Below are 25,671 nucleotides of genomic sequence, written 5' to 3'. Positions count from 1 at the left end.
ACCCCAGAATTTAGTATCGTGCCTGAAACATTGTTAGTACTTAATGGATACCAATAAAAAATGTTTCTCTTGGTCATTATGGATATTTAGATCATAGATGAACTATTGTGATCTAAACAAAACCCTCCTACCCTGAAAATGCACATGATATTCCCCAAGCCTCATTTTAAAGGGTCAAGGGGCATAGAGCAGCCAGTTTTGCAATCCACAAGAGGAATTAAGGTGTCAAAGTGGCACCTTTTTAATTCCAGAAAAGTAGCACCACTTTTTTCTTCTCCTCCAGTCCCTGTTTACCCAGCAAAGCAGCTTGGATCAGTAGAAAGAGCCCAGGGCTAGGAGTCAGGAGACCTGGGTTCTAGTCTTGGCTCTGTCACTATCCTGCTGAGTGACCTTGGACAACTCATTTAACTTCTCTGTCCCTCAGTTTCCTCATCTGTAAAATGGAGATTCAATATCCATTCTCCCTCCCACTTAGACCTGGAGCCAACGTGGGACCCAACTAAGTCTGAGCTTTTTAACTTGTATCAGCCACACTGCTTGGTGCATAGTAAATATTTAACAAATACCACAATTATTGGACATTCACCCATACCGTTTGATCCCCTTCATCATCATTAGAATGTGATTTTCTGAACCAAAAATGATGGAAGAAAGGAAGAAGGACCCCTTGGCTTGATTTATGTTTCTGAAATTGGTGAAAGCAAATACTCCGATTGGAAACACTCACCTCTAAATCACAGTGTCGATGTTTGTGATCAAGTATCTATAGTAAATGTAGAGCACTTTAGAACTCCTGTTGCCTGTTCTTCTTCCCACTTAGTTTGGGAGCCCCAAATGGGACAGTGACTGGGTCTAACCTGATTATTTTGTATCTATCCCAGGACTTAGTGGAGTGCCTGGCACACAATTAGGGCCAAATACCACAGTTATTATAAATAATTATTATTATATTATGGTATTGTTTAAGCAGTTACTATGTGGCAGACATTGTACTAAGCACTGAGATAGATACAAGCTTATCAGGTTGGACACAGGCAATGTCCCACATATGGCTCATAGTATTAATCTTCATTTTACAGGTGGGGTAATTGAGGCATAAAGAAGTGAAGTGACTGGCCCAAAGTTGCCCAGAAGACAAGGGGCAGAGCTGAGATTAGAGGCCATGTTAGAGCCCTGACTACCAGGGCCCCAATATCCTACTACCAGGCCCCCATTATCCTATGCCCTGGTGCTGTTCTTACTGCCTCTGGGCAAATGTCGGGAAGTGAGGAGAGGTGAATCACAGTGCTGAATTAGTTGAGCTTTAAAACACTTTGTCAGGAAGGCATTTGAAAAGGTGGAAGTGAATGAAATGATTTCCCTCTACCTGTTGGTGGAGAAATGAAATAATTACAGAACTGTTCTTTCCACCAGAAAGAGTAGATTAGAAATTCAGTGAGATTAGCAGTACTGGAGTTTCATCTCACTTAGTAGTGTTTGGCACATAATAAGTGCTTGACAAATACTACAGTTATTACTATGGCCCTGAAGCCCTGTGCCGGGGCACCCATGCTCCCTGTTTCTCTGGCTGGCAAGATGTTAGCCTGGAGAAACCTTTTTCGCTACATCCTAAAGCACAAGGATGGATTATCCAAGTCTCCTCATGTATTCTTTTTTTTATTCTTATTGGTATTTGTTAAGCGCTTACTATGTGCCAGGCCCTTTGTAAGCGCTGGGGTAGATACAAATTAGTCGGGTCGGACGCAGTCGCTGTACCACTTGGGGCTCACAGTAATACTCTCCATTTTACAGATGAGGGAACTGAAGCCCAGAGAAGTGAAGTGACTTGTCCAAGGTTACACAACAGGTAGCAGAGCCGAGATTAGAATCCAGATCCTTCTGAGTCCCAGACCCACGTTCTATCCACTTGGCCATGCTGCTTCTCTACTACAGCTTGATCTAGTGGAAGGAGTGGAGAGCCGGGAGTCAGGAAAGTAAGGTTCTAGTCCCACCTCTGACCCTAGCTTGCTGGGTGCCCTTGGGCAAGTCACTTAAATAGAGTGATGGTATTCATTTATCACTCACAGAGTGCAAAGCACTGTAGGAAGTGCCTGGAAAAGTACAAAAGAAACAAGGCTCCCGTTCCTTGCCCAGAAGAATTGGCTGACACTATTCTAGGCCCCAGAGTCCTGTGTGAAAGATGATCTCCTTTCTCTCTTTATCTCTTAGATTGTAAAACACATGTGTGACAAGATCTGATTCCATAGGCTTTAAAACACTCAATCACCTTACTCCCTCCTACATTACCTTACTAATAACCTACTACAGCCCTGCCCACATAGTTCACTCCTTTAGCACCGGTTTGCTCACTGTACCTTGATCTATTCTGTCTCACTAGTGGCCCTTTCCTTACGTCCTTCTTTCCCCTCCATGTATGCAAACCCCCCCTCCCCCCCGTCCGTACCTTCAAAGCTTTATTAAGGTCACATCCCCTCCGAGAGGCCTTCTCTGATTAATCCCTCTTTTCCCCAACTCCCTATCCCTCCTCCATGACCTATGTGCTTGCATCTTTGAGCCCTTGACATTCACGTCACCCTCAGCCCCATGGCACTACATACACATCTGAAACTGATTTATTTTAGTGTCCATCTCCACCTCTAGACTTCAAGTTCCTTGTGGGTGGGGAATGTGGCTAGCAGCTTTGTTGTCCAAGTGTTTAGCACAGTGCTCTGCACATAGTAAGCACTCAATAAATATGATTGATTGGCTGACTGAATAAATGCCATTGTTTGATTGATTGCTCTAACCCAGTGCTCAAGATAGTGATTTAACACATTGTAAGAACTGGGAAGCAGCATGGCTTGGTGGATAGAGCACAGGCCTGGGAGCCAGAAACTCAAGAGTTCTAATCCCTGCTCCACCAATTGTCCGCTGTGTGACCTTGGGCAAGTATGTGCCTCAGTTACCTCATCTGTAAAAAACAGTGTGAGCTCAATGTGGGACTGTGTCCAACTCGACTAAGTTGTATCTATCCCAGAACTTAGCATAGTGTTTGGCAAATAGTAAGTGCTTAATGAGTACCCCAATTATTATTACTATCTTTATTATTATCAACAATAATAATAATAGTGAATGCCATATTATTAGTCCATTGATTACTCATTCCTTTCTGCACTAAACAGGAAATCCTGAATGTTGGCTTTAGACCACTTCAGCTGTCTCTCTCCTACTTAAATTTGTTCCTTTCCCACTATACCCGACCCCACACATTTCTTTCCTTTCATATCAACATACTCACTCTGCCCCATTCTCAGCCCTCTCACTCCCAACCCCTTTCTCACTCGCTCCCTAATGCCAGGAATTTCTTTTCTTTCATATTTGGCAGACCACTGCTCTCCCCAGCTTCAGAGCCCTATGACATCACATCTCCTCCAGGAGGCCTTCCCTGATTAATCTTTCACACACCCCACCCCAACTCCTACTGTTGCTTCAGTACATCCACATCACCTAAGCACTTAAGTACTCGTACCCCCCACCACAGCACTCATATACATCTTTATACTATATTGTTTCTCTCTACTGTTTATTTTAATGTCTAACTCTCCTATTATCATAAGTTCCTTGAGGGCAGGGATCATGTTTGCTACCTCTGTTGTCCTCTCTCAAGAATTTAGTACAGTGCTCTACACAAAGGAAGCACACGATTGATTGCTTGAAGTAAATAAGTGAGAAAACCCTTCGCATTAGTTGACTGGATTTATATCATCATCAACAACAGTATTTATTAAGCACTTACTGTGTGCAGAGCACTGTACTAACTGCTTGGAAGATTTCAGTATAACAGAGTTGGTAGATATGTTGTTGGAGAAGCATCTTGGCTCAGTGGAAAGAGCCCAGGCTTGAGAGTCAGAGGTTATAGGTTCTAATCCCAGCTCTGCCACTTGCCAGCTGTGTGACTGTGGGCAAGTCCCTTCACTTCTCGGTGCCTCAGTTCCCTCATCTGGAAAATGGGGACCAAGACCGTGAGCCTCACGTGGGACAACCTGATGACCCTGTATCTACCCCAGTGCTTAGAACAGTGCTTGGCACATAGTAGGCGCTTAAGAAATACCAACGTTATTATTATTGTTACCTACCTACAGTGAGTTTGCAATCTAGGGAATCTATGCTGAAATGGGAGCTGACAGGAGATTAGGTATCCCCAGGCAATCATTCTGTGGTGTTTTTTGAGCACTTACTGTGTGCAGAGCACTGTGCTAAGGCTTGGGAGAGTACATAACAGAGGTGGTAGATATCTGTGCACACAAGGAGCTTACAGTCCTAGAGTATCCCCCACCTATTCCTTCTGATGACCCTATAGTCCTTCTCCCTTTGCAAACCAAGGGAAAGTACAATTTTTAGCCTGCAGGCCTGAAAAATCTGCGGAGTGTGAGTGTGTGTGTGTGTTTGCAGAGAGTTTAGCTACGCAACATTTCTAGTTCTGTCCAAGTGAGTGATCATTACACCTTCCTGCCACTCAGCCGGTATTGGGCATAACCCTTGCAAATGAAAATGAGCCCTGTAGATTTACACCAGGAGAAATTGAAGATGAAAGTTAAACTATTTCAAAGGTTTTTTGTGTATGCTGGAAGGTAAAAATATGAAAATTGGCAAATCTGTTTTCTGAAATATGGTTCACTATCAGTGGCAGATTGAAAAGTGAATGGTTGAGGTATCGACAGTGACAAGCTTACACATCCAGAAGCTATTTCCATAAGTATTTTAGCTCATCATCTGAGTATTTTAGATGTGGTAAACATTCACACGCTAATGTATGATCCGTGTAGAGATGGAATTTGTTCGAATGCAATGAGGCAGGCCCCATGACTCTGTTTAAGTTTGCCTTTTGTCACTGAATCCTTTTGGTCTCCCAGATGGGCAGTGAGATGAAATTTTCAACTCTTGAACTCGTGTCCTAGGGTCTGGAATGCCATTTGACCATGCAAGCAGAATTTATTTACTTATTGGTTTATTGAACTTTTATAATACTTGGCCTGCAGAGAGTCAAGGCTCAGTGGAAAGAAGTTTTTTAAGCAGTGACAGCCTGTTTAAGAATATCGAGAGGGTGAGAAATGGGAGCTGATGGCATGGTAGTAGTCTGGGTGTAGTTGTCCTTCCCTAATGTTAACAGATGTGATACTCAGCGAGCTTCATGTTAGCAAACTCCCTACCAAACTCTACCAGTTGAAGGAGCTAATGATGGAGTCAGTGGTTGTCGAAGTGACTATGCAGCAAAAATAAACACCTGGAAAGCACACACCCATGGTTCAAACCCACAAGTTTACTAGTAAGATCTTGTATCAATCGATCAGTGGTATTTACTGAGCACTTACTGTATGCGGAGCATTGAACAAAGCACTTGGGAGAGTATAATGCACAGAGTGCTGCCCACAACGAGTTTACAGACTAGTAACTCCCACAATCCATCTCAACCTCCCAAATGATGGTCGTGACATTCATGGTCGCAATGCAGCAGTACCCCGGTAGCACAAAACAGTCCTTTGAGATTATTTTGTTTTATGCTTGCATTCTTTGGATAGATAAACGCTACACCTAGGCATCCTCCTCACTAGTTTTGGATGAGTGTGGAACTGGTAATAGGGAGATTGCTTTTGACAAGGGATTGTTGTGTTTTGGCTGTGAAGATTGATCTCCTTCTTACCAGCCCCAACTTCCCAAGCCCAGGACACTGACAAGAGTAAAGAGAGGGAGAGCCTGTGGCTAGGAGAGGAAAGGAATAGTAGATGCCAGCTGGACTCCATCTGAGAACCAGACCCTGAAAATGCCTTGGCTGATGCCCTGAATCCATTTTGATTCTATCCAAGCTTGCCTATGTCAAAACCCATAGTCCCTGGAAAATCAGTCAGAATCTGCAAGTTTTGTATTGCACCAACAGAAGTTGATGTCATTACAGCACTACAAAACAGGGATCTGAAACTGGTCCTGCATTTTCAGTCAGTCCGTAGCATTTATTGCATACTTACTCTCTGCAGAGTACTGTATCAGTCAATCCATGGTGTTTGTTGAGCACGTATTCTGTGCAGACCACTATACTAAGTCCTTGGGGAAGGACAATGCAAACACAATTGGTGGACATAGTCCCTTCATTCATTCATTCAGTAGTATTTATTGAGCGCTTACTATGTGCAGAGCACTGTACTAAGCGCTTGGAATGTACAATCTGGCAACAGATAGAAAAAATCCCTGCCCAATAATGGGCTCACAGTCTAAACGGGGGAGACAGCAAAGCAAAACAGAACAAAACAAAACAAAACAGTCTCAAGGGCACTTGCAAAGCAGCTTGGTCTAATGGAAAGGGCTTGAATCTGGAAGTCAAGGACCTGAGTTTGAATTCCAGTTCTGCCACTTGTCTGCTATGTGACCTTGAGCGAGTCACTTAACTCCTCTGGGCTTCAGTTATCTCATCGGTAAAATGAGGATTAAGATTGTGAGCTCTATATAGGACACGGACTGCATCCAATCTGATTATTTTGTATTTACTTGAAGTATAGTGCCTGTCACATAGTTAAGTGCTTAACAAGCACCATAAAAAAACACAAAACTACTTACAGTCTAATTTACAGGCTAGAATCTGAACAGGGCTCCTCACATAGTAAATGCTCAATAAATACCGTTGATTTATTGATTGAATTCTAAATGCTTGGGCGAGTACAATACAGTAGACATGATCCCTGACCTTAAGGAATTTAGAGTCTACTGGGGAGACAGATACCAAAATAGATTACAGGTAGGGGTGGCAACTCAGTACAATGATATGTACATAAAAGCTGGAGTCAGGAGTTTAAATATTTAAGTGTTAGGTGGATGCCATCTCAAAAGCATAGGTGATGCCAAAGTGAGGGAAAATAGAGTTGGGAGATAAGAAATTAGTCAGGGAAGGCTTCCTGGAAGAGATGATATTTTAGTAGGGCTGTGAAGATGGCGAAAGTGGTGGTCTGTTTGATATGAAGAGGACGTTTCTAACAGGAGGGAGGATGAGAGCAAAGAGTCAATGGTGAGAGAGACAAAAGCAAGCCACAATGAGTAGGCTGGTTTTAAAGGAGCACAATGTGAGAGCTGGGTTGTAGTGGGAGGGGAGGAAAGATAGATAGAAGGATTAGAGCTGATTGAGTGTCTTAAAGCATTTTCCCTCAACCAAGGGGGACAAGCCTTTTGTTGAAGCCTGTGCAGAGACTATAAGCTCACTGTGGGCAGGGAATGTGTCTGCTTATTACCCAGCGCATAGTAGAGTGCTCTGCACACAATAAGCACTCAATAAATATGATTGAATGAATGAATAAGTTTTAAGCCATATCTCTGCATCCTTCTGAGTGGTTCCTGATTGGCCAAGAGTTTACCACGTTGCCCCAGAGAACTGAGGAGACCACACTGCCGGGCACGCTCCTGCCCCTGCTGTCAGCCAGCTGGGTTCTGGAAGGGACAGAGGATAGGGAAGGGGGAAGGTGTTGAGGCTAGGAAAGTCTGAAATGCTGTCTGACTGTCAAACAGATGTGCACCCTCAGGGCTGTGTAGTGACTCCAAAACTAGAAGTCCTCAGACTCTACCATTGACCATAAGCACTCTCTCTGTAAATGGCTAGGGCATGGGCTGTGAGACTGCTTCCAGGACTATCCTGAAAAGAAACAGGAATTTCTAGGGAAAACGTCCTCTCCCAAACCTGCCCCAGTTGGCAGCGCATCGGCCCCAGAGCAGCGCGTCTGAATGCATGAGGAGCCTGATCCCCTAGAGCCTCCTGAGCCAGCTGTTTTCAAGGAAGAGGGGTGATCCATTTGGCCATCATCTGTACAATGCAGGGATTGTACATCACCATCGCCTAATAATGTTAATAATAATAGTGTTGGTATTTGTTAAGCACTTATTATGTGCAGAGCACTGTTCTAAGCGCTGGGGTAGAGACAGGGTCATCAGGTTGTCCCATGTGAGGCTCACAGTCTTAATCCCCATTTTACAGATGAGGGAACTGAGGCACAGAGAAGTTAAGTGACTTGCCCACAGTCACACAGCTGACAAGTGGCCGAGCTGGGATTTGAACCCATGACCTCTGACTCCCAACCCCATGCTCTTTCCACTGAGCCACGCTGCTTCCCAAGAGCCTAGAAACCCCTTTCTTTCATCAGGGAAACACTACGCATGTGCTTGATTAACCATTATGGGTTATCTGGCCAAGGCAGTACTTTGTACGAGAGCCTCTAATATAGACCCCAAAATCGCCGCTGTGGGCAGAAATCTACAGTTAAGACTAAAGTCTCAGGAGGCAATTCCCTCACTGATGTTGACTTCCTAGAGAGTGTTAATGTCACTCAGGTGAAATCACTTGGAATACTCTTTGGAGCTGCTCAGTCAGAGGGTTCTGCCTCTGGTGAGGGAGCTGGAAAGGGTTACAGAACGGTACTTGAACTGGCTTAGATTCCCCATCTGAAGGCCATGCATCTTATTGTTGTAACATGAACCTCAGCCCTTTGGACCAAGTTGGCATCTAATAAAGTTGGCATCTGCCATCCCCAACTTAACAAGGTTTCATGTATCTGCTTGTGATCTTTTATGGGAAAACATTTGGAATCTAAGCAGCTCTGAAATCATTACTTAAAAACCAATGAAGCATTACCATAAGGCCATTGTTAAGATTGCTCAAAGCTGTCACATAGGAGCCTCAGTGCTGTTTGCTGAAATAGTTGTGATTGAGAAAACAAAACATTGAATACCGCAGTGAGAGAATGTCCACTGCAGGAGAGATGAGCCTGCACAGGGATTGGTTTAGAAACTCTTAAGTGGCTTTGATGGATGATAAAAAGCTTATTTTCAGGATTTTGAAACAACAACGTACAGAGCACCTCAATTGCTCTCTAGTGACAGTTTGAGTTAAGAAAAGTCTCCATGAAGAGAGGCACCCTAAAGGAAAAGATCTTGGAAAGAGAAAATAAATGAGTTCCAGGTAAAGCTGGAAGAAGTAAAACCTGCCCTGGGATAGCACACATTTCAACCAGTAAATGGTTTTATTGGACACCGACTGTGGGTGGAGCCCTGTCCTAAGCACTTGTGAAAATACAATACAATAGAGTTGCCAGAAATGATCCCTGCTCTTAAGGAGATAAGAAGTTTCATATGGAGAATAAAAAGATCATTTCTTATAATAAAGGATAACTCAGCTGATAAATCAGGAACACCAGTTCATGCTAAACACCTATTAGAAATCTGGCAGTCATTGAGGCTGAAGGAAAGGGAAATCAAGTGAGCTCCAAATTGAAGAAAAATGTTCCCTCTTTCCACTGCCCATTTATTAGATTTTCACAGGACTCTGTGCGGGGACTTTGGGTATGTTCTTGCCAGTGGACAGCTGGTGAAGGTATGTGATGCATTAAGGAAAGGGGTGACATTGGTGGATTGGAGCCTGGGAAGCCTACAGGGAAAATAATTTACAACTTCACAAAATTGTAAAAATTACATTTGGCAAAATTCATGGGTCTGGTCCTTCCCTCATGTGTCATGACTGTTCTCTAGAGTGTAAGTTCCTTATGGGCCTGGACCACATCTACCAACTCATATTGTACTGTCCCAAGTATTCAGTACCATACTCAGCTCATAGTAAGAGCTCAATAAATATCACTAATTAAGTGATCGATTTCTTCTCTCCTTCTTAGTTTGGAGAGGTATAAGTATATGACTGAAACTCTCAGTAATTCAACTTTTTGAACATATCCAGCCTGGTTGTATTGGCATTCAACACATGACACTCACTACCTGGGGTTTTCTTTTAGCTTGGGAGGTGAAAGCTGCACTTACTAAAAACTTGCTTCGAAGAAACCAATGTTTCCTGATTCTCTAGATTTTATTTTAAACACATAGTGTATGCTCTTTATTTATCTCACTAGGTTCAGGTGAGAAAGTTTGAAATGGCAGAGTTTCCTCTCTGTGACAGAGCATAAAAAATCCCTAATCTGGCCTATACCTCAGCTGCTTGAGGTTCAGCTTTCTGGGCTGCCCCGGCTACTTTTCAGAACAGACTGATGAAGGACTATTTACATTTGGGGCTTGGGATTTGGACAAGTGGTCTTGCAGGTACAAAGCACAGAGATTTCCAGCCTGGGGGAACAGCTGAACAAGAGGTCAGGAGTTGGAGAGACAAGAGAAGGTACAGTTAGGAGATGAGCTTGAGAGGAGCATAAGAGCAAGGTGGGGAGAGGTGGATGAAGAGAACAGATATGCAAATTGGAGAGATATGGTGAAGAGTCTTGAACCCAATGGTGAGGAGATTTTGTTTGCTGTGGAGAGAGATGGGCAGCCACCACTGGAGGCTTTTCAGAAGTGAAGAGACTTGATTTCAGAACAATATGGTAGCTCAGTTTGTTTTTATGCCCCAAGGATGTGGTGTCATATTACTCTGGAACCAAGATGAATGTGAATTTAAAATGACCTTATGCAGTAGTATGCCATGCTACTGTTTTACACAGTAAATCATATCACAAACTTTGAATAGATTTAGTACATCTCATCTTCATATAATGTTAACATTTTTTATGAGTACGTACTAATAAAATCATTCAACTCAAAATTATGATCTAGAGGAATAGAGGGATGGGGAGACATGTGAATTCAAGTTTAGCTTCCTATGTCATGCTACTACCATTTTATCTTTGATCATCAGCAACAGCAAGAAGAACAATGATATTTATTTCCCATCCATTTTGATAAAGCAGTTTAGCAGGAATTAAGGAATATGCAAAAGCAGTACCTAAGAGGTGACCCTTCCCCCAAGGAAAGAACAGTTGAATAGGGGAACAAAGGCATATAGGAAATCCAGTCAGACAGTCAGTTGTATTTATTGAGCAATTACTGTGTGCAGAATAATAATAATCCAGAAATAGGTGGATTAATCAGGGAACAGCTCATGGATAAGAAGAACTTTTAGGATCGTTTTGAAGAAGGTGAACGACATGGTTTGACAAAAGTTAGGTTGGGATTGACTTTCAGGGGAGAGTAATTTTTTTTTAAATGGTTATTTGTAAAGAGCTTACTATGTCCTAAGCATTGTACTAAATGCTCGGGTAGATACGATCTAATCAGGTTGGGCACAGTCCGTGTCCCACATGGTGCTGACAGACTTAATCCCCATTTTACAGATGAGGTCACTGAGGCACAGAGAGTGAAGTGACTTGCCCAGGGTGACCCAGCAGACAAGTGGCAGAGCCAGAATTAGAATCTAGATCCCTCTGACTCCCAGGCCCATGCTCTATCCACTAGACCACACTGCTTCTCATTGTATCCATTCTTAATGTCAGCAGAAGCCCTGGGGAGGCTCTGCAAATGGACTACCTGCATGGAGTAGCTACAGGACTCACTTCCAGCTGGACATGCACCCAAATATCCTGATTGAGTAAGATTAAACTATATTCCCAGAGTGGGGTTTGAGTAACCACACTGACACTGATTGGGATGGCTTTCCTCTACTGGTCTTGTAGGCAAGGTCTTTTTAGTTCATCCTTCTTATTGTGCAAATATTTTTAGTTTTCAACTTTCCAAAGAAATCCTGCATTACCAAACCGCTGGATTAGCTGGAGTTAGGAGGTTAGATTGGAAGGATCAAAAGCCCAGTCAACCTCACATTTGTACTCTGGATGATTTTTCCTTGTCTGTCTACCTCATTAAATTGTAAATTCCCTGAGGGAAGGAAATGTGTATCTTGCTTCAGTAGTTGTCTCCTGAATGCTTGATATATACCACTGATTGATTGATTGATTAATTGTTTGGGTGGGTGAATGAAACAGTAAAGGTTTTTTTTTTTCTAATCTCCCAAAGTCCTCCACTTTGTTTACTGAATTGGCTTTATTCAGGCAGTGAGTTACTTCTCTTATCCTTTCAAGAGTATTTCTTCTTTGCCTGTTTTCTGGGTTTCATTTCATTGGAGACTACTTTCTCGCTGCCAAACCTGTCTGTCAGTAAGTTTGATCTCAAACCCTTTAGTTCCTGGTTGCTGAAAAAGAGAGATGAAGTTGTTGATGTAGATGCAGTGGGAGTATAGGGTATGTTCCCTATCCAAACACCCTGGACTTGATGAAGGAACAAAAGAAGATTACAACACCTCCATTCAGTTTATATTGAAAGAAGCTTTCATACTATGCCTCAGGAGTGATGATTTGCATAAATCCTTCATAATTAATTTATTATTCATCCACTGTTATCCATAGTTGCTAAGAATGTCAGTTGTTTTTGGTTTTTTTTAAAAAAAAAACCCTTTCTGGATTTAAGTAGAAACAGAAACAATGGTATTCTGAGCTTCCTTAGGGGGAAAATATCTCCATTTGGGGTCATCAGAATCATTGAGAAGTAGTGTGACTTAATGGAAAGAGCACAGCCTTGGGAGTTAGAGGTCATGGGTTCTAATCCCAAATCCACCACTTGTCTGCTGTGTGACTGTGGGCAAGTCACTTAACTTCTCTGTGCCTCAGTCCTCTCATCTGTAAAATGGGGATTAAGACTGTGAACCCCACGTAGGGCAACTTGATTACCCTGTATCTTCCCCAGTGCTTAGAACAGTGCTTGGCATATAGTAAGCGCTTAACAAATACCATTATTATTATTGGGTTTAAGCTCTCAATCAATGGCATTTACTGAGTGTTTACTAGGTGCAGAGCACTATACTAAGCGTTTGAAGGAGTACCATACAACAGAGTTGGTAGACACGTTCCCTGCCCACAATGAGCTTACAGTCTAAAGAGGGAGATAGACATTTTAATATAAGTAAATAATTAATGGATATAACTGATGAAATGGTTTAACTGTCCAGCTGGAAACCAGAAAGTCAATCTTCCTTAGCTCACTTTAGGAAAAGAGATGTTGAGATTTCTGTTTGTTTGTGGTTTGTTTTGTCACTTTGCTGAAAAGCAAGGAGGCTACTGCTGCTGTTTCTCTGTTTGTGAACAAATATGTTGTTTTTTGTTTATATCCATGGGCCATCAGTTCTAATACAATCCAGGGGATGTAACCTTCACTTTGTTAGGAGACTGAACTATATGTAAAAGACACTTTCACAAGATCAGAAGGTGAGCCCCCACTCTCCAATCTGCATTGTTTCCTCAGCAGTAATCATTGACCTGGAAAACTATTTAATCTTTATGCCTCTCACAATGACAGGAAAGTCCTAACAATACAACTGTTTATTTTGTTGGGATTATAAAATTTTAATGAGAATGAGATTACAGGAACAATGGAATTCAAATTTAAGATGTCACCGTACTGGAAAAATAGGAATAATTGGGTAGGCTTGAAAATGCTATTAATTTTCCAACACTTGCCTTGAAGTTGTAACCAGGAAACTGGATATGAGGAACTGGAGTTAGTACAGGAGGTTTGGAAGAGATGCAGCTAAAATTCAGATTTCTAGTCTTTGCTAAAATGCTGTTATCTAGGCATCTGTGGGACTGTGGGCCTATCATCCCATGCTGATCTGAGAGAAATCTTCTTAAATTATATCATTAGGAACAAAATCAAATTTATCATGAAAGGATTTTCAAGTTTGAGCAAAATCCTATAACATTGTCTGCCAGATAACTGTTCCTTCTTGTGACATATTTCCCAGTCCCTGGAGAATCAATTCCAGTTAGTATTAGCAGTTTGGGGCTTTTTCAAGCTTCTTGTTTACTATTCCATATACTACCCTTGATTAATATAGTAGTAGTAGAAATAATGATATTTATTAAGTACTTACTGTGTGCATAGCACTGTGCAAATTCTGGGAGAGAATACACAGGTAGAAAATAGACATGTTCTCTGTCTCTAGGGTGCTCACAAGCTAAGGTTATAAGTGGGGAGAAGAAGGCACTAGAAATGGACATGAAAGAAATGATGAAACATTCGAACACCACAGACATCAAAAGTGTGATTGTCTGGTGAGGGAGACTGTCGAATTTACAATGAGGAGAAGTTATGGTATTTATTGAGTGAGATGGGAAAGTACAACAGAAGCAGCAAATGGAATTCCTATCCACAAGGAGCTTATTCTCTAATGAGCATCCTATTTTACACCTCATTCATTATACAAAAATGGTGATTTTTGATTATTATCAGTGTTGTGATTATTTGTTGTGGTATTAGTAACAATAGTAGTCATGGTAGTTCATGAGCACCCACTAATAATAATGGTGATTGATATTTTCTAAGTGATTACTGTGTGCAAAGCACTGTTCTAAGCACTGGGGGGATACAAGGTGATCAGGTTGTCCCACGTGGGGCTCACAGTTTTAATCCCCATTTTACTGATGAGGTAATTGAGGCATAGAGAAGTTAAGTGACTTGCCCAAAGTCACACAGCTGGCAAGTGGAGGAGTTGGGATTAGAACCCATGACCTCTGACCCCCAAGCCCGGGCTCTTTCCACTGAGCCAAGCTGCTTTACTAGAGACAATGGACTATAATAGTCATTTGGAAAGTACAGGAAAACGAAGGGACATATTCCTTGCTCACAAGACGTTTACACTCAATCAATTAATCAATCAATCAATTGTATTTAATGAGTGCTTACCATGTGCAGAATACTATACTGAGCACCTGGGAGCGTACCATATAACAATATAACGAAGTTAGGAGATATGTTCCCTGCCCACAACGAGCTTACCATCTAGATACTGTAACGGGGCACTGTAATGTAATGTAATAACTGTAATGTACCTTCTTATGGGGGAAGCAACATAAGATGTCTACAAAGTATTTGTCTAATAAAAGAGATATGAAATTTATGAGCACTAATCTTTTTAGTCACTTGGGTAATTTTGATTCCCTAAGTTCCCTATAGCTCCACAAAATAGTGAATGTAATTTTTAGATGTGCAAATGTGACAATTAGTGATATATTAGCTACCATTTGTTAGACTAACTAGGCTGTATTTTTATAATTGCATTGGTGTCATGAAAGAAGATAACCAGGAGACACTGACAGACACTTAGCAATGAAAAAAAAAGGAGATTCATAATGCTGAAACAAAAGTTGAGTTTAGCGGCTAGTCATTATGATTCACTTAATTAAAACTCCAACAAATCCAGCATTAACCGGCCAAAGATGTGAAATGAGAAAATAGAGAACAAAGATCAATTGTTAAAACACAGAATCTCATTAATGACCCAGAGAACTCTGGCAGATTAGCAAATGCACAAACAAATGTAATGAAAGGTGCCACGGTGCTGTACAAACCATTTTGTATCACTGGAAAAAATCAAACTCGGCAGTGAATAGTGCTGAATAGGATAATAGGTATGTGGACTACAATCTTGCCAGTCACTGATGCATAGGAAGAATTTGCATATTCATGAAGGGCATGAACATTTCAGACCTGTGGGGCTGCTCTGGGGCACATGTGCGGTGAAACCAACCTCAAGGTTCTCGTTTGCCCCATTTAGTAAATATATTATGCCTTATAGACATGATGGTACAAATGTTCCTACAATTGGAAGAGTTTGGCTTCCAATACTGGATTTACCAATTATGTCATTTCCATCAGAATGGTATACTGTATATATATAGCAGGTGGGTGATTTACGGCAAAACATCCTTCATCTGTGTGGCTCAACACGAATAATTTACCTGATCTTTCCTGCTTCACATTTGTTGTGGTGATCTACCAATTAATATCTCTGACCGATTGACATGCCAGGTCCTCTATCAATCAATCAATCAATCAAACAATGGTAATTATTCAGTGCTTACAGTGTGCAAAGAACTATTGAGCCATTCCCTTTAGGTCCACACTGATCTGGAGCTAGCACACTACTAAGACAGACAAAATGAAATACATAGATGACATCATACTAATAATAATAATAATGTTGGTATTTGTTAAGCACTTACTATGTGCAGAGCACTGTTCTAAGTGCTACCCAAATCAGAGTGGCACATTTGCCCCTTACCTATTTTGACTGAGTAACTCCAGCTTCCAGTTAGTCAGAGAAGCCTTCATGGAGGAGGCAAGGTTTCAGGAGGTCTGTGGGCAGGGAGAGGAAGAAAGGATTCGATACATTTTTTTATCCTGTTTTTTCGCCATCCAGCTTTTGGGTCCATACACTGTCAATGGAAACACTATAGAACTGATTTATAGATTTTTGCAGCAATTGTTACATCAGCACATTTCATGACTTTTTCCAGGCTCTTCATAGCAAATCTATGATGAGAGTAGGGCAAGGATATGTGGTGTGGGTTGGGGAGGGGAATTACATATGGGATATGTGTATAGTTTGCCTATGTGAGTTGCCTATGTGAGTGCATGGGTGCATGAACATGCATGCGCATGGATATGTGTATGATGCTTTTATGGGTACATGAATGGGTGTACACATGTTTGTGTGTGTTCTCTAGACTGAAAGCTCACTGTGGGCAGGGAATGTGTCTATTATTATAGTGTACTCTCCCAAGTGCTTACTACAGTGGTCTGCACACAGTAAATGCTCAATAAATACAACTGAATGAAGAAAGTTATCAGAATGGTAACTGCTTGAATGTGATCAGAGCCTAACATTCATACACAAAATGATTAGGCAAATACCATTCTGAGGAGAAGCTAACAGGAACCACGTAATAAACAGATTGCTACTGGCAATCTGTAAATCATTTCCTGATACCCAATTTGTGCTTATGAACTCGCGAAAGCCAAAACTCAATTTTGAGCCTTCTCCAGAAGTTTATGACTCCAGAAGTTTATAAATGACTCCGATGACAAAGTGATTTTGGTGGCTTCCATAAAATTTGATTGAGATGTCGACCCATTTCGATTCTGTCTGTAAATTCTAATAAGATATGTCAAGAGGGACTTCAGTGTCATGATGTTCTGCTAGGAGCTGTCAGAGTCCTTTTGGTGTCATCTTAATTTTAGAATCCTGGCTTTCCAGCTTTGGATAGTTTGGCAGTTTAGGACAGCCCACATAATGGTGTCTGATTGAAGCAGTAGTTATTCTATTGAGGAGAGTTCCTTAGGCTTATCTGTGGTAATGTGACTTTCATTTTCACTCCTATCCTGTGAAGGAGCTGAGTGGAAAGTGTAATGGGCTTTGTTTGACGGATGGGGAAACTGAGCTATATAGAATTCAAAGTCATTTATCCAAGTCACCCCTCATACAGAGCGAAGAATATTGAATGTTAGAGCAAAACATTGTGTTGAGGCAGGTCCTTCCTAAGACTATGTTTCAGGAAAGATTAGTTTGCCTGTTTGCTCCTCTCTGTAACCAAATCGTGCCACTTTTTCATCGGTAATATTTCCAGGATTTGCTCCTTCCTTTTCCCATCCCTTACGTCTTAGTCTAATTTCAGCCCTGGAGAGAATAGCATCAGTCTCTTTTAACAACCTTGTTGCTTTCTTACTCCACCTCTGCCTTACTCATCTCAAAAAAAAAACATACAAGGGTCAATCAACAAAAATATTGAGGCAGTGATGCCACAAGTCTTCTAGAAAGTTACTGTGCCTCCCAATTGCAGGTCACCTCAAATTCTTATCTGATTTGTGACCTTGGGCAAGTCACTTTACTTCTCCATGCCTCAGTTTCCTCATCTGTAATATGAGGATCAAGACTGTGAACTCCATGTGGGACAGGAGCTGTGTCCAACCCAATTTGCTGGTATCCATCCCAGAACTTAGTACAGTGCCTGGCACACAGTAATCACTTAACAAGTACTGTAGTAATTATTATTATCATTATTATTCCTTCTCAAATAAAACTCCTGTCATTCCAGAAATCCTGGGAATGTGTCCACCAACTCTGTTGCATTGTATTCTCCCAAGTGCTTAGTACAACGCTCCGTACACAGTAAGCACTCAATAAGTACCACTGGTAATGATGATTGATGGTACCCCACCTACTTCTCTTTATCAAAACATGACTCTCTCTCCTTCCAGTCTATCAAACATCCCATCTCCTCTAGGAAGGCAATATGGGAAGCACTATGGCCTGGGTGGATAGAGCTCAGGCCTGGGAATCAGAGGACTTGGGTCTAATCCTGGCTCTGCCACTTGCCTGATGTGTGACCTTGAACAAGTCACTTAACTTCTTTATGTCTCCATTACCTCATCCTAAAAATGTGGATTAAGATTGTGAGCCTCATGTGGAACCAACCTGATTATTTCGTATCTACCCCAGCACTTAGTACAGTGGCTGGCATATAGGAAGTACTTAATGAATGCCATAAAAAAGGAGGCTTTCCAGATTAATCTCATCTGATTCCAGTTACTCCAATTACTCAGATATACTCTTAGGATTCCATATGTTTACAGCCTGTATTTTCACAGTATTATTATGTGCTTTCTCCATTCTTTGTGCTTCTTGCAATTGTGATGTGCACACATCTGTGTTTGGGGTGTTGCGTCAGTCTCCCAATTAAACTGTGATCTCCTTCTGGACAGAGATCATATCTTATTCTTTGTCTTTCACTCCCCTCAGGGTCAGCACAGTCAGTATGTGATAAATCCTGTTGATGATAAATGCTGTTGACTGGAGAACACTGAAGGACCATTGCTTTATTTTCAATACTGAAAGACTTAAACATGTGAAGGGCGAGATAGAGGCCCATGGAGATAAAGATGCACAGCTTTGTGCTGCTTCCCTCACTCTGGACCCCACTGGACTGTGCTTTTGCTGAAGATGAGACGAAGTCTTCTCCTAGAGAAATCTCAGATCAATCATTTGGGGAGACTCCTAGCCGGTTGCCATTTCAGAAAAAGGGGCAGTGATTTTAGTGGTCCAGCAGTACCTAGGTTGCCTTCCTGGACCTGGCTCTGGACTAATGACTGATTGGAAATCTTGTTCAACTCTGTTAAAGAAGGATCCAATCCAATCTGATCTTATAAGTGATCCATGGATATGCTGATTGGGTCTGGTTCACTTTTGTTAAGGCTTACTTAATGCCAAGCACTGCCCTCAGTGATCAGGAAGATTACAAGATAATCAAGTCGGACAAAGCACCTGTCCCAGGTGGAACTCACAGTTTAAGTAGAAGGGAGGGCAGGTGTTTCACCCCCATTTTCATAGGAAGAAACTGAGATATGGGGAAATGATTTGTCCAAGCTCACAGAGCAGTCAAGTGGAAGAGCTGGGTTTAAAACCCAGCTTCTCTGACTCCCAGGCCCAGGCTAATTCCACTAGGCTACTAGTGGCTAATTCTACTAGAAGTTGCAAAGATTCAACTTCTCTAACACAATGGTAGTAAAATTACAAGGACAACTGGTAATACAGTGATGGGGTAGAGTAACAGTGATGGGGTAGAGTAACGGTGATGGGGTAGATTAAGCCCAGAATCTCCCAGGACTTTTCTAAGATAGAGCTTCCTGGTGCACATTTGGGTAGGGGACAGAATGGGCGTGGGTGTGAAAGCTCAATGTGGTTTTTCAGTCCAAGAAAGTGATGGGGTGAGAGCTGGACAGAGGAATGTGGTCCTTAAGCATTTAATATTTTCTGCACCCAGACCTGATGTTGTCCTCTTCTCCCACTCCCTTCTATGTCACCCTTACATTTGGATTTGCACTCTTTATTCACCCCTCCCTCAGCCCCAGAGCACTTATGTCCATATCTATAATTTATTTATATTAATGTCTGCCTCTCCCTCTAGACTGTAAGCTGACTGTGGGAAAGGAGCATGTCTACCTAACGGTTATATTTTTTTCTCCCAAGCACTCAGTATAGTGCTCTGCACACCATAAGCATTCAGTAAATATGATTAATTGATGGATTGATTAGCAGCTTCCCATACCACTGATCCCAAGCAAACACTTCTAATGCCTGGGCAGACTTCACTTTGAGGTTGCAGGTTCCATGATGTAGATGCATCTGGAACTTCTCTATCTTCTAGTAGGCTTGGGTTTTGGGAAAATAGCAGATTCATAGTAGTATGCAGTTCAATGGGCTTTTAATTTCAAACTCTCTTAGTTTTCTGTATGCACCTTTAGAATGATTAAACTTTTTTTAAAATTAAAATCCCCAAATTAGAAGAGCAGTCCACCCTCCATTTAGCTTCCAAAGCCGCTGTGTGACAGATTGGTCCTGTAAGAGAGTGAGCTTGGAGGGATGAAGGCAGGGAAATCTGTCTCTTTCCATTTCTGAGGCTCTCTTAAGGATGGGAAGTGATCACGCTTCATCTAAGGAGTCAAACAGCTTCATTAGGAAGGGCATTGAGTTGCAAATAATCAATGAGAGGGATATTGGCAAAGCTCGTTTAGTTTTCAATCAATCAGTAATATTTACTGAGCACTCGCTATGTGCAGATTACTGTATTAAGCTTTTGGTAGAGCACAGTACAACAGAATCATTAGACACATTCCCTGCTCACAGTGAACTAGAGGATTTGGATTTAGAGTTGATCCCAAGGCTTTGGGGGATCTTTTTTTTTTGCTTTTCCACCTTGTCCACTCAAACTCCTCCATTCTGCCATCTCCCCAGACATCTTCCACAACTTTTGCACTCTCCTGACATTTCTTCCATCACCCTCTTGCTGTCACCAGCCTGCAGCTCAGCTGTTATTCACTGTCCAGCTCCCATACCCTCATCCTGAGCAGAGGCTTAAAACAGTTTCCTGTGAGTGTAGGCTACATAGCAGGTCATAGAGGGCTTTCTGAGGAAAAATCCTTACTGATCTTCAAGTTTCTTCCCTTGTAGCTGTTCCCTTATGGATGTAAATCTAACACACTTGATGATGATTATCTCCAGTGGTTGCCCATCCACCTCCATATCTAACAAAAACTCCTCACAGTTGGCTTTAAAATAGTCCCTCACCTTGCCCCCTCCTACCTCACCTCACTTCTCTCCTTCTATAAGCTAGTCTGCCCACTTCACTCCTCTACTGCTAACCTTCCCACTGTGCCTCAGTCTCGCCTGTATCGCTGCCAACCCCTGGTACACATCCTGCCTCTGGCCTGAAACTCCTTCCCTCTTCATATCTGACAGACAATGACTTTCCCCTGCTTCAAAGCCTTATTGAAGGCACATCTCCTCCAAGGGGCTTTCCCAGACTAAAAACCACTTTTCCTCATCTCCCACTTCCTTCTGTGTCACCCTGTCTTGCTTCCTTTTCTCTTTCCCCCTCCCCCAGCACTAATGTATTTATCTGTAAGTTTATTCATTTGTTTTGATGTTGGTCTCCCTCCCCCCAAAGACTGTGAGCTCATTGTGGGCAGGAAATTTCACTGTTTATTGTTGTATTGTATTTTCCCAAGTGCTTAGTACAGTGCACTGCACATAATAAGCACTTAATAAATACGATCCAATAAATTAATGAATTATGGTATTTGTAAAGTGCTATGTGTCAAGCACGATTCTAAAACCTGGAGTAGCTACAAGTTAGTCAGGTCAGAAACGGTTCCTGTCCCACGTGGAGCTCACCGTCTTTTCAATTTGATGGATCCAGAAAGCCACTCACCGTGTCAGACGTACAGTTCAAGGCTGTTTCAAGTATGAGGTGCATCAGTCCCTAAAGGCAGAACCTTGTCCACAGAATGTGCGCGCCTACTCTATTCTTATGTCTATTATGTCATTATATCTCTTTTGTTACAGAGCAATTCTTGCAGCAACACTCATAAACACCTTTTAGTTCATTACTGACTGAGACCCTAGTGCACTGAAAGTGTTTGAAACATTTTCTAAAGAAGTCTAATTCATAACAGGGATCGGGTCAGTCCTTGAAAGCCATCGAAAGATGTGGCCGAATAAATGCCTTTGAAAGGAATCTCATAGTCCCTTGTGTTCTGAATTTGGACACCAAACATGTATTTTCAGTAGTTGTATGGGACCATACCAATTATAGTGCTATATAGGAATTTCATCATAAAATGAGATAAATTATCTGAATCAACCATTAGAAGGATATTTGTGTTTTCCTAAGAACAAGGAGTAGGATGGATTTTCAGTTGTACTATATGTGGATTTTTTTCTGCCACACCTGCAAACAAAAATATGATCTCATGGGCGTCACTTTATAACATGAAGGACAGCTCTTTCTCTGCCTGTCTCACATGTAATGATATAAGTGGGAATGCCTGGTCTGATTGACATTAACATTGGATAAATTGTACCTACCCTTCTGATTATATAAAGAATTGCCTTGTTCCCTATCCCATCCTATCCTTACCAGCTCAAGTTGCCAACTTGTTCATCCCAAACGCTTAGTACAGTGCTCTGCACATAGTAAGCGCTCAGTAAATACTGTTGAATTGAATGAATGAAAAGAAGAGGTTTCATTCCAGGAACGGGTCCACCCTCACAGTCCAGAACTGGAATTACCTTCTCCTCCACACCTAATGGCTTTCTTGGGCTCCCCTTCTAGGAAGAAGCCTTAGTCTCAGAGAACCATGAATCAGACATCAGACATAACTCTTTCATGGGTGGAGAGCCAGAGATTGAGGAAAAAAGATCCAAAAGTCAACAATAGAGAGAGATTTTAGAAGGTGTGGCCTTCACTTTTTTATGGTATTGCTATGTGTCAAACACTGTTCTAAGCACTGGGGTAGGTACAGATTAATCAAGTTGGATGCAGTCCTTGTCCCACATGGGACTCACAGCCTAAGTAGGCAGGAGAACAGATATTGAATCCCCATTTTGCAGTTGTGGAAACTGAGGTGCGTAAATGTTAAGTGACTTGCCCAAGGTCATTCAGCTGGCAAGTGTCGGAGCCGTGATTAGAACCCAGGCCCTCTAGCTCCCATGCCCATGCTATATCCACTAGACCACTCTGCTTCATATGCCAGGTTTGAAAGAAGAGTTTCCAAATCCCTGCAGGCAAAGATATGGCTCCAGATTCCACTTCACCTACCTCCCACTCCAGCAAAGAAATTTGTTCAAGATTACATTCATGGTTGAATCTACCTTAAAAATATTGAAAAAGCCAGAACGTTGAAATTGTCAGGCACCCAGAGTGGTCATTGGAATGAGATATATCGATATGCTTGAGTTTTAGCCCTAATCCAAGAATTCATTATAAATCAATAAAGTTTAAATGTTGAAAGCAGTAGCTTCAAATTTAAAGGAGACTGATGTCAAGATTGCTTTAACTAGTGTTTTAAATATATATTGTTCCCAATACAATATTATTTCAAATATGGTCGATTGATTTAGCTGCTGTAATGACCTGAATAACTTGAAGCAGGATGGCTTAGTGAAAAGAGCCCACACCAGGGAGTCAGAGGACCTTGGTTCTAATCCCGGCTCTATCACTTGCCTTTGGTATGACCTGGGTCAAGTCACTTCACTTCTCTGGGTCTCAATTTCCTCATCTGTAAAACGGTGATTCAAAACCTGTTCTCCTTCCCCTTTAGAATGTGAGCCCCATGTGAGACAGGGACTGCTGTATCTGATCTGATTATCTTCTATCTACCCCAGCACTTAGTACATACTTAATAAATACTGTTGTTATAGTTGCTGTTATTATTTTTATTATTAATTATTTCTGCAGGCCTTCTGCTTCTTTCCTCCAACCTGTCAATCTGTGCACCATGCAACGAGGCCACTGATAAAATAGGGATTAGTTCAGAGTCAAGTACTGTAGAAAGAATCCTGAATCAGAAAGGGGCAATAATGGGAAATAGAAGTTTGCCAGGGTGAGTTCCTATAGACCTGGTCCTGCTGAGTTTTCCACACATTCACGCCAGCTCTAGAATGCTCAAATGATACAAATTGATGATGAAGTCAGTTCTGACTCAATTCCTCAGGACTGACTGAGAGCATGGATGAAATAGTTGCCCAATTTCTAGCGGCACAGAGCTCTGAAATCAAAGTGTAGTTTCAATCTTCCTTTGGATGGGCTAGAAAGAATGGTCTCACTGAGCTGGGGACTGAGAACATTTCAGAAGAGTGAGTGGCCTTATCTCTCTTGGGTCAGGTAGGCTGATCCCAGAATCACATTTCCCTCATGATGGAATGTACCTCTTCTTCTCAGACAGAAAGGACCAGAGCCTTCCTTTCTTGTAGCTTGACTGTAAAGCCCTTTCAGTTTAAGATTTAATGAATTTATAATACTGAAACTACCTAATTAAGGTTTATAATGATAGTTAGATTTGAGTGGTGATTATGGCTGACACAAATTTAAGCTTGCCCAGGGACCGGAGGAAGTGATTAATAATTAGGGAACTAAAATTAAAATCACTTTATCTGGAGAATAACAACAAGCCTATTAAAAGAAAGTAAATCAAAACAGCCACTCACAACCATGACAGCTGCTCTTGGATTAGGATCCTAGACTTTCCCAAGTTTGGTGAAAGTTTGGAGGAGTCTGGAGGGATTCACTCCTCCTGCATCCCCGAAAGGCTGTCCACTGAATCATGGGAACTTCCAGTCACACTGTGCCTGGGCAGTATTGGTGGGTGTGGATGACCACCCGCTACTTATAAATCATACAGAGTCCTGGCTGCATGGCCTAATAAGTGGCTATAAAAGAGACTATGGCCAGAAGGGGAAGGAAAAATTAGCATTTCATAGAGTTTGCATACCTTAGTCCACCCAAAATGTGAGTGTCAGGGACCCTAAACCTGGTACTGAATGTTCCCCCATCCTATGAGAGGGATGAATTCTAATGACTCTGTGTCCAAGAATGGTGCCCAAAGAGGGGAAGTTCACCCCAAGAACTGTTTATTTGTTATTAGACCTTCCTACTCCCTTTGTTAATGATTGTTGAATTTCAAGCACTCCCATTGCCCATGCCTTGGCTGTGAGCCAGAGATCCCTCTCAGGATCACACCTGGAGAGTGTCCAGTACTCTACCAGTCTTGACTATGGGAGGGAGAGTCAAGAGGAGGCATACCCACTCCATTTCTAGCTGGGACAGTGGCTAGTGAGTGGAAAGCAATCTGCTACAAGTCAAAACTCACCTGTTCTGAGCAGCAGTGGCATGGGAGAGAGTCGAGGGCAGAGACTCAAGTTTACTGCGTGGAAGAAGGCAATGGTAAACCACTTGCATATTTTTACCAAGAAAACTCTATGGATGCACTACCAGATGGAGAAAGAGGGGCATTCAGATGGAGGTGGGCGTTCTGGGAGAGACTTATCCATGGAGTTGCTAAGGGTTGGAAATGACTCGACAGCATAAGACAAGGCGCATCAGAGGACCTGAGTTCTAATCCCTGCTCCACCACTTGCCCACTGGGTGACTTTGGCCAAATCACATAACTTCTCAGTGCCTCATCTTAAAAATGAAGATTCAATCCTGTTCTCTCTCCCGCTTAGTGAGCCCTTTGTGAAACAGTGAGTGTGTCTGACCTGCACACAGTAAGTGCTCAATAAATACCACTGATTGATTGATTAATGTAGTGCTTGGCACACAGTAAGCTTATCAAATTCCACAATTATTATTATCTATTTCTCCTTTCTTTATGCCTGTCCTCCCATACCCCTAGATTATGGGTCCTTTGTTGGACAGGCTTTATGTCTGAAACTTGCTTGTTTGAAGTTCAAACTGGTATTCAGTATAGTGCTTGGCACAAAGCAAGTGCTCAATGGATGCCATTCCTACATCTACAAGCTTCTGGAAAGAGCTGTAAGGTTTCCACGAAGACTAGACTGTAATCTCATTGTGGGCAGGGACTGTGTTTGCCAACTCTCTTGTACTGTACTGTCCTAAGCGCTTAGTGTAGTGCTCTGAACACAGTAATCACTCAGTAAATATTATCCATCGATAGATCCCATCA

At 42.0% G+C, this 25,671-nt stretch overlaps 1 protein-coding gene, 1 long non-coding RNA gene and 1 other non-coding gene across 3 annotated transcripts in view; 2 read left to right on the top strand and 1 right to left on the bottom strand.

Moving 5' to 3' along the window:
- Window positions 1-21,472, bottom strand: part of LOC114810179 — a 64,812-nt gene extending 43,340 nt beyond the window's left edge. Inside the window, exons 1-2 of the long non-coding RNA XR_005659866.1 lie at window positions 21,417-21,472; window positions 15,932-16,005 (exon numbers count right to left, since the gene is read on the bottom strand). This is a non-coding gene — a long non-coding RNA (uncharacterized LOC114810179). The remainder of the gene's footprint in view (window positions 1-15,931; window positions 16,006-21,416) is intronic.
- NRG3 (neuregulin 3) overlaps window positions 1-25,671 on the top strand; it is a 946,219-nt gene that overhangs the window by 867,015 nt on the left and 53,533 nt on the right. The gene's annotated exons all lie outside the window — the stretch shown is intronic.
- Window positions 24,708-24,845, top strand: LOC114810750. The gene has a single exon (XR_003758445.1). It is a non-coding gene; the product is annotated as a small nucleolar RNA SNORA7 (small nucleolar RNA).

This window comes from Ornithorhynchus anatinus, chromosome 3, assembly GCF_004115215.2.
Source record: "Ornithorhynchus anatinus isolate Pmale09 chromosome 3, mOrnAna1.pri.v4, whole genome shotgun sequence".
NCBI classification, from domain to species: Eukaryota; Metazoa; Chordata; class Mammalia; order Monotremata; family Ornithorhynchidae; genus Ornithorhynchus; species Ornithorhynchus anatinus.
This window is presented reverse-complemented; position numbering and strand designations above follow the sequence as displayed.